At 36.8% G+C, this 14,031-nt stretch overlaps 1 protein-coding gene across 10 annotated transcripts in view; it reads left to right on the forward strand.

The window, feature by feature from the left end:
* CORIN (corin, serine peptidase) overlaps positions 1-14,031 on the forward strand; it is a 212,213-nt gene that overhangs the window by 51,865 nt on the left and 146,317 nt on the right. The gene's annotated exons all lie outside the window — the stretch shown is intronic.

Below are 14,031 nucleotides of genomic sequence, written 5' to 3' on the forward strand. Positions count from 1 at the left end.
TCCTATATGTTAAATCATATTCTTCAGGCTTAAAGAACAGTTATGAGATTTAGACATGGGCTTCTGGCTAACATCAGCATCTAAGCAAGAACAAGAGAAGCATTTAAATAATTGTTGCATGCTTGTCTGGTTAGCATGGTGGCATTCTAGTAAAGACCTGCACAATTCTTGGGAGAGAGGGAAAGGAAACTTGAAGGTTGGAATGGACTCTCTCTTTTCTCCCACTCTCCTTTCCTTCCTCCTCATTCCATCTTTAGATGACTCTGTCCCTGGGATGTATTGGGTTCCTCCCAGAGAGAGCAGACTCAATCATTTGTAGAGCTGGGTTTTTGAAAGGGATAATGGAACAGTGCCTATTTCACTTTTCTTTGGCTACCGTCCCATTCCTCCCTTCTCAGAGATTTCTGGGTATGACTTCCTGACCCTCTCTCTGAAATGAATCCTGCCACAGCCCACAGGCGACGTGTGCTCCCAAAGGTAATGTGCCCATAACACAGTAATAGAGCAAATACAGTCAGAGATAAATCATCATGCCAACAAGGCTCATGGCTCAAAATTTTCCTCTCTAGATTCATTATCACAGTTTCCTTTTCAGGAAGAACAGCCCAGTACTACTGATCCATGTGGAGGACAAAACAGTAGCATGCTGATAACAGCATTGCAAAAACAGTGCTGATCAAATTCAAGGACAAAAATGATCTTTTAAAAGCCAGAGTCTCAGATAAAAGTTAAAAAAAAAAAAACCAAACTGTTACTTACTTTACTCTCTGGTTCTGAAAGAAAATTGGCACTGTATATACTCTTTTGCCTGAATCATTCAATTTGCTGTCTGTCTCAGGTTTTTGGTCTTTGTACAATTTTATGTTGAGAGCAAAAATCCCACCAGTGGGATCTGTTTGCTGTTACTTGTGCCTTTGGAGAATATGCCTTTTCCCTTACTTGTAGTTGAAATGAGTATGCTAATGAGTTTTCCAAGCCAAAAGCTTTGCATCAATTCACGTTTAATGCAAACCATTCCTTGTCCCTTAGTGTTGACATATTTTATTTTTTCATTTTGCTGCTCTGCATCACTAACCTAATATTCACGTGTGGTGTTTGAATTGATGAGACTTACGTACTTGTTTATAACTATGTTAATTAGTGTAAATTCATTCTGATGAATGAAGTCATCATTCTGATGCCTATGTAATCTTCCAAGCTTTATGAGACATCTCAGTCCCTGAGAGTCTAGATTCCTATTCTGGGAAACACCATTCGTTCATCAGCAGCTATTTATTGGGTGCCAAGCTCTGGCCTTTGGCTATGACCAGTATAAAGATGGATCAGATAGAAATCCTGTTCCCCAAGTAGCCAATTGTCTAGTAACTGCCTTAAGACATGAGCATATTATTTACAGCTTAAGAAATTCTATAAGAGAGGTTCAGAGATGGAAGAAAACAAGATCCATTTCAATTCTTATTTCTTTAAAAGACAAGACTGCTAATTCATACCATTTTAATGCTATAATAAATACATCATTTTTCCAAACATTGTAAAGTTTTATTTACAATTATAAAAGTAAATTCTAGTTTAAAGGTCTGTCCTGGAGTTTCCATTTTTAATCAGATTATACTGTTTTATTCTTAAATTTAAAAACTTATTTATAGTATAATTGTCTTAGATAAATTGAACAGTGCCTTTGGGTTTCAATTTTATCTATAGAATATGGGAGGGCCAATTTTGCTTTTATAGATATTAACAAGAATTTTACCACTTCAAGAAGTGCGAAGACTAGAATTCTACAATTCTCTCCTTGGAATTACTTTCTAATTCTTCCATTGTTCATTAAGTAATCAAGCTCAGAGAGTTTGTTTCTGCTTTCGTTATATGTTTGTAAATATGCACTGGACAAAGGCCTTTAGGATATGCATTTCAGGAGACTGATTTGTGATGACCTGATGGCTGTTAAGCCACAGTGACTATGCTATCATATTATGTGTCCTTTGAAGTCAACAAAAAAATTTAAAAATAAATAATATGGGAGGGTTGCCATGGGGAAGAAATGAAGACCTTAAATCAAAAGTCTTTGCTTGTTCTAGAGGTTGAGGATTGGCCAGGTGGCCACATTACAGCTAATCATGAGAGTCAGTGAAGAGGTAACGTGTAGGAACACACCAAGTACTGTCCATGTTCACATAGGGACCCGTCACCTTTCCTTCTTTCCTGTTTCTCCCTTTTGGAATGGGAATGTCTATCCTATGCCTGTCTTACCATTGTATTTTGGAATCACATAACTTGTCTAGTTCATAGGTTCACAGCTGGAGAGGAATTTTGCCCTCAGGGAGAATCATACCTTGTGTCTTACCCATATCTAATTTAGATAATATTTAGATGAGACTTTGGACTTTAGAGTTGATGCTGGAATGACTTAAGACTTTTGGGGTGTTGTGATAGAATGGATATATTCTGCATGTGAGAAGGACATGAATTTTGGGGGACGAGGGGTAGAATGTTAAGTGGTTAAGTTCTCGAGTTCTGTTTTGGTGGCCTGGGGCTCACCGGTTTGGATCCTGGGTGTGGACCTACACAGTTTCAGCCTAAGTTCTTGAAGAATTCTTCTATTAAGCTTACTGACATGAACAGTTATATCTTGATGTCCATCATTCTGATGTCATAATGAAGTATGGTTGCCCTTTGCATATGCAGACTCATTTATTCCTTCATTTCAGGAAAATCTTTTTTCTTTATAGCATCTTTCAGAACTTTTCCACTTTTGGGTTCTCAGTTCAGAAGCATGTATTTTGTTGACTTGTTCTCTTCCTTATAATATGTGCATCTTTTTTTTCTAAAGATTGGCACCTGAGCTAACAACAGGGGCCAATCTTCTTTTTTTTTTTTTTCTGCTTTATCTCCCCAAATCCCCCCGGCACATAGTTGTATATCTTAGTTGCAGGTCCTTCTAGTTGTGGCATATGGGATACCACCTCAACGTGGCCTGACGAGCAGTGCCATGTCCGTGCCCAGGATCTGAACCAGCGAAACGCGGGCCGCTGCAGCCGAGCGCGCAAACTTAACCACTTGGCCACGGGGCCGGCCTCCCATATGTGCATCTTTTTAAACGTGCTCATAATGGTTATCCTAAGCCTCTTCAATTCTTAATTTATTTTTAAATACTTTTAGTGTTAAGTTAATATTTTTAGTGGTATAGTCTTAATTTTCTTTTAGTACATTTTTTTCTTTTGTCTTTGAGTTCTTGTTTTTTAAACTCATTTTTTTTCTTATGATATGGGATTTATAAAGATTTTGTTTTTTTCTGTTTCTGGGCTGTATTTTCTATCTTATGGGTTTTTAATCAGTCTTTTATTCTTCTTCACCCTCTGTCTCTTAATCCATCATATGATGGGTAAAGGTGCAACCATTGAAAATAATGCTGTGGAAGAATACTTACTGATATGTAGAAATATTAGTGAGTGAATAAGCAGGCTACTAAATAATATGTACACTGTATATGTACAATGAATTGTAATGCTAAATATATTCATGTTATGTTAAGTAATATACAGTGTATCTTTTGGAAGAAAAAAAGACCAGCAAAATAATGAATCAAATTTATTGTGTGCCAAGTATTGCGCCATATACCTTAGATGAAAACTCTATTAAGTAGATACTATTAATATCCCCATGTTACAGTAAAAAAAATGATGTTCAGAGAGTTTAAGTATGATCGATGAAGTTAGTGAGTAAGGAATCTGGAAGTTGTGTCGAGGTCATTTGACTTCAATAATGACATATATCCAAATGCTTACAATGATCACCTCTGAGTCATAGTCCTATAGGTAACTTTTATATTTTTCTTTGCGTATTCTGTATTTCCCACATCTTTTATCTTTCACAAGTACTTTGTATGGTTTTGTAATAAAATAAATATTAAAAATTCTAAACAATAAAATGTACAGATTTAATAATGATACCACCATTGTAATTGTTTTTAAAAAAATTCCCGCTTCTGCTTACCTCATTTTACTGCTAAATTACATAGATAATTTTGCACATTTTATGGTAGTAGGGACTTAATTCAAATCTACGTAGGATATGGAAATATAGACAACAAATATATGGTTTAAAGTTCTGAAATTAGAATAATTCAATAATATGATTTAATTTAACATATATCATATTCTCTGTTTGTTTGTGCATCCAAGGTATAGTGTTTTCTTTTTTTTAAAACTTCAAAATTTGAGGGATGCTTTATAAGTCTTTGTTTTTGAGCAAGCAAGGCAGTAAGCCCTAGGTTTAAAGAGATAAATAAGTAGCCAGTGCAACTCAACTTTCAAAATTTTGAGGCAATTTAAAGAAGCCTTTATTTATTAATTTTTTTTTTTGAGGAAGATTAGCACTGAGCTAACTATTGCCAATCCTCCTCTTTTTGCTGAGAAAGACTGGCCCTGAGCTAACATCCATGTCCATCTTCCTCTACTTTATATGTGGGACACCTGCCACAGCATGGCTTTTGCCAAGCGGTGCCATGTTTGCACCCAGGATCCGAACCGGCGAACCCTGGGCCGCTGAGAAGCAGAACATGTGAACTTAACTGCTGTGCCACCAGGCCGGCCCCTAAAGAAGCCTTTAAACAGAGGTGGCTCTTGCACTATTTTTCAATATTATGAAAGATTTCAAGTACACATAATATAATAATCACTGTTACTTCTTGAGTCTGTTTCTTCCTTCTGGGTTAAATTCTCTCCTGAATTAAATATTACCTGGGAGTTCCTTCAGCAGAAACTATTTCAATTTTTGTTTTTCTAAAAATATGTTTATTTTACCCTCAATATGGCATGATTGTTTATCTAGGTATAGAATTATAGGTTGATAGGTTTTTTCTCTTAATTTAAAAATTTTATTTCACATTTTTCTGGACTCTTGTGTTGCTGTATTAGAAACTTTAATGCCAATTTAATTTTTATTCCCTTGTAGGCAACTGGCACTTTGTCTTTGGATGCTTTAAGCTTTTTATTTTTTGCCTTTGCTGGTTTCACTATAATGCATATATAATGAATATGGATTTCTTTTTGTATCTCTTATCTAGAAGATGTGCTTTTTGAATCTGAGGATTGAGGTCTTTCTTTCTTTTCTTTTTTTTTTGAGGAAGATTAGCCCTGAGCTAACATCTGTGCCCATCTTCCTCCATTTTCTATGTGGGACACCTACCACAGCATGGCTTGCCAAGCTGTGCCATGTCCGTAACCAGGATCCGAACTGGCGAACCCCAGGCCGCCGAAGTTTAAAGTGCAAACTTAGCCGCTGTGCCACCGGGCTGGCCCCAAGGTCTTTCTTCAATTTTGGAAAGTTCTCAGCTATTAACCCTGTGAATATAACCTCCCTTCTGAGCTCCCTATTCTCTCTTTTTGGGACTCTAATTACTCTTAGGTTGAACATTCTCATCCATCCTCTGTAAATCTCTGTGCTGAATTCTGATGTGTTTTCTCAGATTTGTCTTTTAATTCCCTAATTCTCTTTTCAGCAGATTCTAATCTTCTGTTTTAATCTAGTCACAGAGTTTTAAATTTCAGTGCTGATGTATGTTTTTCATTTCTAGAGGGTCTATTTGATTTCTTTTCGAGTCTTCCAGTTCTTTATTGTGTGCCATACTTTTCAAAAGATTTTAATTACTATATTTTTGTCTTTAGTTGTTTCATTCATAATTGTTTGATAGCCCCTGTCAGATTGTCAGTTGTCTGAAGTTCTCAGACTTCTAACACTGCTGCTGGTTATGACTAATGACTTCTTATTCTTTCTCCTATTGGATTGGTTTCCTGTTTCTTTTATGACTTTGGATTTTAAACTTCCTTGGAATCAGCACACGTCCGTCACTCTAGGACAATTTTGTGTTTGATTTGACTAAGCACTCCAAGGTGTCACTGTCCCAGGACCAATTTTTATGTTAATTTTTGGCTTGTGGGGAGGTTCCTGGATCACGCATATAGTTGTAAATTCAAACCCTGGGGAGGTCAGGGCTGTGGTAAGAAGCACCCAAAGAAAGCTTTTTGTTTGAAACTAGAGTCTAGGCAGAGTCAGACAAGCTTCCTCATCATACGCCTGAGCTACCCGGGTCCTTGCTTTTTGTGAGGGTCTCAGTTCCTCTTTGTACTTCCTGTGGATTCAAGGCCTTATCTCTTTATTGAGACTGACAACTTCCTCCAAGACAGGCCCACAGCCACATCAGCTCATGGGATATCCGTCCATGTGATGTTCACTCCTGTGACGTCATCTCATGTACTCACTCCTTGCTCTTGTTTTCCGTTTACTGATGCTTTTCTGGAATCTTGAGATTTCCTTTTCTTTATGGAGAGTTCAGCTATTTACACAAAAGAAGTTTTATTTTACAAAATATTTCTGGATGTTTATGATGGGTGGGGTTTCAGTTAATTTAGTCCACAATATTTCAGAATCCTTTCTTTTAAAACATCTTTTTACATAGAAGTTTTTAACCACACACAAAAGTAGAGTGAATAGTACAATGAATGCCCACAGGCCCTCACCCTGCTTATCAACATTTTATAAATTTTCTCAGGATCTTTTTTAAAGCATTTTTTTTCTAGTGCCTCTTGTAGTAAGTTTAAACTTGCTCCCATAATTGAATTGGGATGTCCTCTGTATTGTTTGCACAGAGGAATTTTTATATTAGTTAGTTTTTTATTAAAATACTCTATTTCATAGTTTTAAGAAATCACCTGGAGAAAGTAAAGGCTTTATAGAGAAATAGGTTAAACCTATATTAATATCTAACTCATCATTATTAAGATTCATATTCCAAAATTTTCCAATTATAGGAAAAATTATAATGTCCCTGGAAACAAAATTGACTTGACACTCCCATCTTGGATTTTTTGTGTTGACTATTCCATGCATTCCACTGCACCCTTCACATCTTCATCTCTCTAGGTTAGCACTCTACTTACCCATTTGAATCTGGGCAGTCTCACTAATTTTGACTCCGCTTCTTTGTGATTCCAACTCCATACATTCATTTCTATGTTTAAAATTCCCAAGTTTCTCTTTTTTGGCTTTATTATCCGAGACTTCCATAACATCTCTTGGGCAACAGATTCATCGTCCTCATCCTAATGTGAAAAAGGCAGGGGTAGAAGGGTTTCAGAAGTTTTCAAGGCCAGGTTTCACACAGAGTCCTTTTTTTTTTTTGTCATCTGAGAAGTGAATGGACGTTATCTACAATAGTTGGTAGCAAGTTGGAGAAAAATATGCCAAGATTTCCTGTTCATATCTTCCTGATAAAGAAAAAACACTTTTCTTAGTGCCCAACAAATACCTTCGATTACAATTTGGTCCAATTCCTCTAATCTGTCCTTAGTAGACATGTAGTATAGCCATTAATATTTTCTTGAGAAACTCCCTATGTATCAAAAACTCAAGCTGACTGACTCACAGCGGACTGGCCTTACTGTGGACACTCTAATTTAGAAGCAGGTATCAGGCAGCAAACATTTCAGCACAATAGTGGAACACTGGACTATGTTTTCTTTCCTGACTAAACTTGGGAGAGAAGTGGCTGCGTACAAGGACAGGTCAGGGACTCCTCATCAGTCCCAACTGTGAGCAGTTTCCCTGGAGAAATGTGACTCTCCAAGCTGGGGTTGAAATGCAGTGTGCAGACACATCTGGTTTCCCAGGGAGACACACGACTTTTATGTAATGTTTGAATGGGCAGACAAAGCCGGGGATTCCTGTGTGTTTGGTTATCTCTGCCCCGGTACGTTAAAGTCATATAAAAAGACAGAAGTCCTCTGACTGAATTGGAGGCCCCAACAGCTCTTAAACTGGTCATCTTTAGTTGTTACCTAATGTTATGGAGCAATCCTGGGACTGCTGCTCAAATATCCCGATGTGGAGAGTTATAGAGGTTCCTGGAGGGAGATCTCCTTCTCTAATCATCGGCCGGCTTCATAAGCACGTCAACCTGTGTGGTTGCAGGGAGCCCTGAGCATAGAAGGACTCCACACTTTGTTTAATGCTCTGTTGTCGCCTTGTTGAAGTTATTAATAATAATATAAATAAATATGTGTTATGAATAACATAATATAATTAAATAAAATAATATAAATATACTTTTTTAACAAGGGCCCCACATCTTTTATTTTACCTTGGGTGCGCCAAATTTTGTAGCCCGTTCTGCTCCTGGGTTTTACTGTGATTGGACCACCCTCAGTCTCTGTCTGCCCTTGAACTAAGCACAGTGCCAGGCAATGCCGTGAGCTGCTTGTCGTGGGCCCGTCAGGACCATACCTGGAGCGGGGGGTAGGGAAAGCCTCCCAAACTTCATGGCTGCTCTTTAGTGAGGGGTCTGGGGAGTTGATGCTGAGGATACATCCAGCGAGAATTATTCCATGCCCCCTCCTTTTTTTGGTTGAGTGGTTGCTCATGTTTTGTTTTGCTTTCTAATCTGACATTGCCTTGTAATAAGATAAAAGTCATATTTACTAAAAAGAAAGAAATAGTATTCATATGCATTCCAAAAAATTATACTAGAAACTTATTTTAATATTTCCTTTTGAGTGTGTAGAACATGCCTTCCTGTACAGTCTTCCTCCCTGTAATACCTTCCTTTGTAAATTCAGAGAGTAAAAAGGTAAATATCAGCTCAGCTTGAGGCTGACTTAGAACAGATTTTAAATTCAGAGAATCTCATTTAAGGAAGGTTATCTGAACGAGCACTTTGCAACAGGAAACACATTACCTGGCTGGAATAATCCAGACCTTAGTATGCAGGTCTGCTCTGTCATTTCTTCTTCCACTACTTAAATCTTGACTATTATTAACCTAAAATGGGATTCCCAATAAAACTACACAGAGCTGGGAAGTCCGCTGAAATCTCATTGCCTTTGTGAGCAGCAAAGTTTAAAACTAACTGCAAGTGAGATATTGATTTTACGATAAATCCTACCCTCAATGAACACGATGTGCCACTAAGTAATTTCTTAAACTCTTATCATTATACAATGTATCTTCACCATTGTAGGCATGAAAAAACAAGTAATTTTCATATGTATTAAAGTACATTTTGGCTAAATAAATAAAATGTGATCTAATTTCAGTTTCTTATTTTTTAATTCTACAGCACCAAGCCCAGTGCCTTTATTTAATACGGACTTAATAAATATTTCTCAATGAATAACGAATGTTTTTAAACATTTAGTGAGTGTTTTAAAAAAAGATATAACATCCAGCATTGTTTTATTTTACAAGTAAGCAAAACTAACTAATAAAACTTTTAATTTTGATCCTAGATATATATATATATATATTAATAGTTATTTCCTCTACAAATGGATTCATCATGGAATTCAAAGGAGAAAGGCAGAATGAAGATTTACCATCTCTGCCTCAGTTTTGCTACCTACATAACATGGATACAAACATCTCTTCTGTCTAGTTCACAGAGTTTTTGAGAGTCACAAATGAAATAATAATAGTAGCAAAAACTTTTATAGCTTATTGTATGTGCTCATGATAGGCATTGTGTAGACATCATTTAATGCTGACAATAACCCCGTAACACAGATATTATTATCCCCATTTTACAGATGACAAAACTGATAAACAGAGAAGTTCAGTAATTTACCAAAAGCCACATAAATATAGAATAATACAGGCAGGATTTGAATCAGACTGTGGAACCACCATACTATGTACGGGAAAAGTTTTTACAAACTTGAAAGCACCATCTAAATGTGAATTATTGTTCTTACTCAATCATTCATAATTCTAAAGTAGATGATTATATGGGAACAAGATGTAGTTCTTCTAAAATTGATGAAAAATGACAGATGAAGATGTGACAGCTGAAATGCTACAGCTTACTTAGTACTATGGAATGTGAATAATTAATTTACAATAAAATAATTACCCTTCACTGGGTTAGAGTCTTGCCACAGTAGATATTTTTTGAATGAATGAATTGCATTAGCTTATGAAGATTTAGCTACTATTTAAACATCTTAGAAACAAGTAGTATGGATGTGTGTATGAATAAGGATAGGAGAGAATGACCTAGTTGTATATATGTGCGTGTAGGATGTGAAAGCTTGAAGCTTGACAAGAGACTTTACCAAGAGACTTGACGTTGCATTAACATGTTAAGTCTGGAAAATATGTCATTAATATACAAGATATTAAACCCCAAACCTCACGTTTTTCCTTGTAAGAGTAGCTAGCTCTCACTTAACTCTGATAGTTTACACAGCATTGCACTAGGCAGTTAAGTATGCATTTTTTGCATAAATTAGCAAGATATTGGCTTACCTTGACTATGTCTATAAAGACTTTTTACAAATGTCACAATTGACTCCTTAAGAAAATGCGCCTTACTTTTGTCTCCTTAATTTTCTCTTATGAGAAGTAAAATAGTTAAGTTCAACGTTTGGGTTCAGACATGTTTACAGAGTTAGTTAGGAAGCCAGGATCTTCATAGAGAGGCCCTTTCGTTAGCTTCCTGTTCCTTCTTATCTAATTGTAACCCTCTTGCGGATCTTCCTAAGTACACAATAACCTTTCAAATTGATTTGTTCCAGAAATCATTCTGGCAAAATGTTGCTTTTCCTGTGAGTTATATAGAATAGAGACCAGCCTCCATTATTCCACGCTGCTGCTGTAGTGCTGACCCGGGTTGACTTTGTGGTGCAGCCAGAAATAGACACTAAGCATTCCCAATCCACTTGGTCCCTCCGTGAAGAAGGGTAAACGATTTTTAATAGAAGATTCATTATTTTCTTTGAGCAGGCTTAGTTTTTACCATCTCAGAGAAGCAGCTCATTGCTAGGATCCCTCGAGGTTCATCAAATCATTACCATGAATGAAGTAAATTTACAATGTGTGAAGTGGTATAGTATTTTTGACAGAATGATACAGTGGAAAAGAGTAGGCTATGGGATCAGAAAGACCTGGTTTCAATTTCAACTCTACCATTTAACATCGTATGACCTTGAATACTTTCACACCCTCATTGAATCTGTCTCATCATCTGTAAAATGGGAGTAAAAACAGCTTTTTCATAGGATTGCAGGAGGGTTAAATAAAGTGCTGTATAAAAAGTACCTAGCAAACATCTAATCTGGAAGTTACTTAAGGATCTTTTATCTTCTCCCATATCTTTGAATTGTTTTATTTCACTATAAAACAATAAATGGAAATGAAATTTAAAATATCTTTCGTATTAAGAGACAACTTAACTAGATACTAATGGTTTATTTAGGCTTTTATTACGAAGCAAACTTATCTCCTTCTGTCTTTCCTTGTACTGTATATTTTTCTTGCTGAAGCTACCAACGCTGTTGGAACATCAGTTGATCATCAGCAGTATGAAGGCATTAAGTTCTTTACCTCTGTTGACAAATTTGATCCTCACAACCCTATGATTAACATTATTACTGTTTTGACTTTACAGATTAGGAGGTTTTAAGAGAATAAGTCATTGCTTCAAGGTCACACAGCCTTGTGGGCCTGGAGTTGGGACCCAGGCTCGGTGGAGCCTCCTGGCTTCTGTTGCTCAGTCTTGGAGTAGCTGGTTTCGACTTTGAAAATTTACAATGTCCTACTCTTGCCAGCTACAGCTATCATTTTTACCTCCACTCTCCTCAGAGCTGCTCATCTATTCCTCTTTCTCCAGCCTTTATAACTTGTAAGCACATCCACCTTTTTTCTCTACTATGGTGAGGTCTCATGCTAAAAGCAATTGAGCATGCTTAATGATAGCAGGAGGTATAACTATTAGAGGAGAACACTTCCTCTTTTTTTACATTTAATTCTGCACTGTAGTCCAGAGGGGAGTTCAAGATAGGAGTTAATCTGGTGGAGGAAATGGGAAGACTGGCTATTGCCATGGTAAGTTCCAGGAAACAGATTATTAAAAACTATAGTAGCAATATTAGCCATCAACATTAGTGCCCACGGGTCTCAGATATATTGGCTTTTTCATATCTGCTTCTTTCTTCTTCAGTAAGAAATCTTTCAGTGTGAAAACTTTGTTCTGTTTAATCTCCTCATTCATTCGGTGAATAACTATTGGATGTCTACTATTTGGTAACCCGGTGATTTCTAGCGACAAGACAAAGTCTCTACTCTGATGTGGGAGAATACTAGGAATAAATAAGTAAATAAACAAGATCCTATTCGGTAGTCCTAATGCCGTAATGAAAATAAAACAGGATGATGTTATAAAGAGATGTAGGAGCCTTTTGGATGGGATGATTATGGAAAATTTTGCTGTCCTCTGAGAAGGCTGGTTCTCTGAAGCAGGCCTCTGCTGTGGCTCCCTACCCCTGGAGAGCAATTTAGCTGCTATGATTGATGTACTGGAGACAAGGGAGTTACTTCCCTTTGCTGTTTTTATTTGATGGCTGTGAATCCTCAGTAAATATAAAATGCTGACAACTTAAATGTTATAGCAGGAACAATGCAGACAGGATACAACAAGCAAAATCCTTGAGCATGAATATGAATTGTTGAAAAATCATCTAACGTATCTTAAGAACTGCTTTTAACACAATAACCCCCTTTGTCTTAGTCTAAGGTGGCTCCAAGTGGAAGTTACTCAGAAAACATAGGTTAGAAGATCTGGAATTTCCACGTGATAGCTAGGTAGTCCTGGGCAGCTGTCTTAGCCTTTCTGAAATTGAGTTTCCTCGTGTATAAGATAAATATATCACTTTACTGGGTTGTGAAAATGAGACATTTGTGAATGAAGGAATCTGAGTACCTGTCTTAGTGCCCACCACAAGGTTGGTTTTCAATAAATATTTTCCTGACACTGAACTATGATTTCATAGTTTTGATGGAGAAAAAATGTCCTCTTACTTCTTATAAGGAAGCATCTCTGCTTTTAGCACAGTACATGCAACTGTGTCATTTTGAAGTCCACTGTCTGTCTGTTCTCCCTGCCTGTAATGCTGTCCCACACGGAAATGCATTTTAACTTCTCTGGTTAAATGACTTGGGTATTATACTCATGAAATTTGCCCAGAACTCCCTACCTCAGCACTCACGTGAAGCTGAATTCATGTATATATGTGTCTATCTGAATATTTTAATTAGGATTTTCTTCCTCTCTAATTCCTTTCTTTCCCATTTAGTATTTTGAGTTTGATGAGGTCCAGAAAAAGTGTTGCACCCTTAAATTTTTTGCCATGTGTATCCTAGGTCTAGCGTACAGCGAAATTCTGCATGTCACTGGTTGCCTTTGAAAGTGGAAATCATGTTTTGATCATGCCCCAATGAGCTCAGCACATTTTGGGTGATCAATAACTATTATCTAACAATGGAGAATTGTGTCTTTTCATGAAGTGTGAGGGCTGATGCCTACAATCTGATCATTTGGGGAAAGACTTCCTACAGGGCTTAGGTGATTTTCAGAGAGGTTTGAAAGAAAATTGAGATCAGGAAGTGTACCTAGAAGTAGACCGGAGAAGACAGTGAGAAGATGAGAAGTGAAGACTCTGAGGTGCTCTATCTGAATGAATGAAGCAGAAAAGGGGGTTGGGAACTCTTCTGTGATAGGGTATATTATTCTGTGTTACAGATCAAAGAGTTAGTTTGGCCATTTTGTCAGAGAGGAAGCCTTATTTTTTAACATTATTTTTAATGAAATGGAGTTAGCCTTAGATCTGGAGAGGTTTTCCTCTTCATTTCTTTGGCTGAGAATTATATAGTGATCAGAAGAAATGTTTCCATTCTTGTTGAACTTCTTTCCCTGCTTACTTACTCCCCCCAACATAACCAGAATTAATACTTCCACTGCATTTCCAAAGCCTGAAGATTCTGTTTTTAAATAGCTTGCTTAAACTATAACCAAAATTTTAATCATCTCCTTTTTTTAAATAAAAGTAATCAATCTTTATATAAACCAATAAAGGAATATAGAATAAAAAAAGAAAAATCTAACAGTCTCCTAAAATCCCATCACATGGTCCCATATTAATATTTTGATTTATATCAGACCAACCATGCAAATTATGGAATGAAGGAGAAGGAAAGGCCATGGAG

This window comes from Equus asinus, chromosome 3 (assembly GCF_041296235.1).
Source record: "Equus asinus isolate D_3611 breed Donkey chromosome 3, EquAss-T2T_v2, whole genome shotgun sequence".
In the NCBI taxonomy this organism is placed as follows: Eukaryota; Metazoa; Chordata; class Mammalia; order Perissodactyla; family Equidae; genus Equus; species Equus asinus.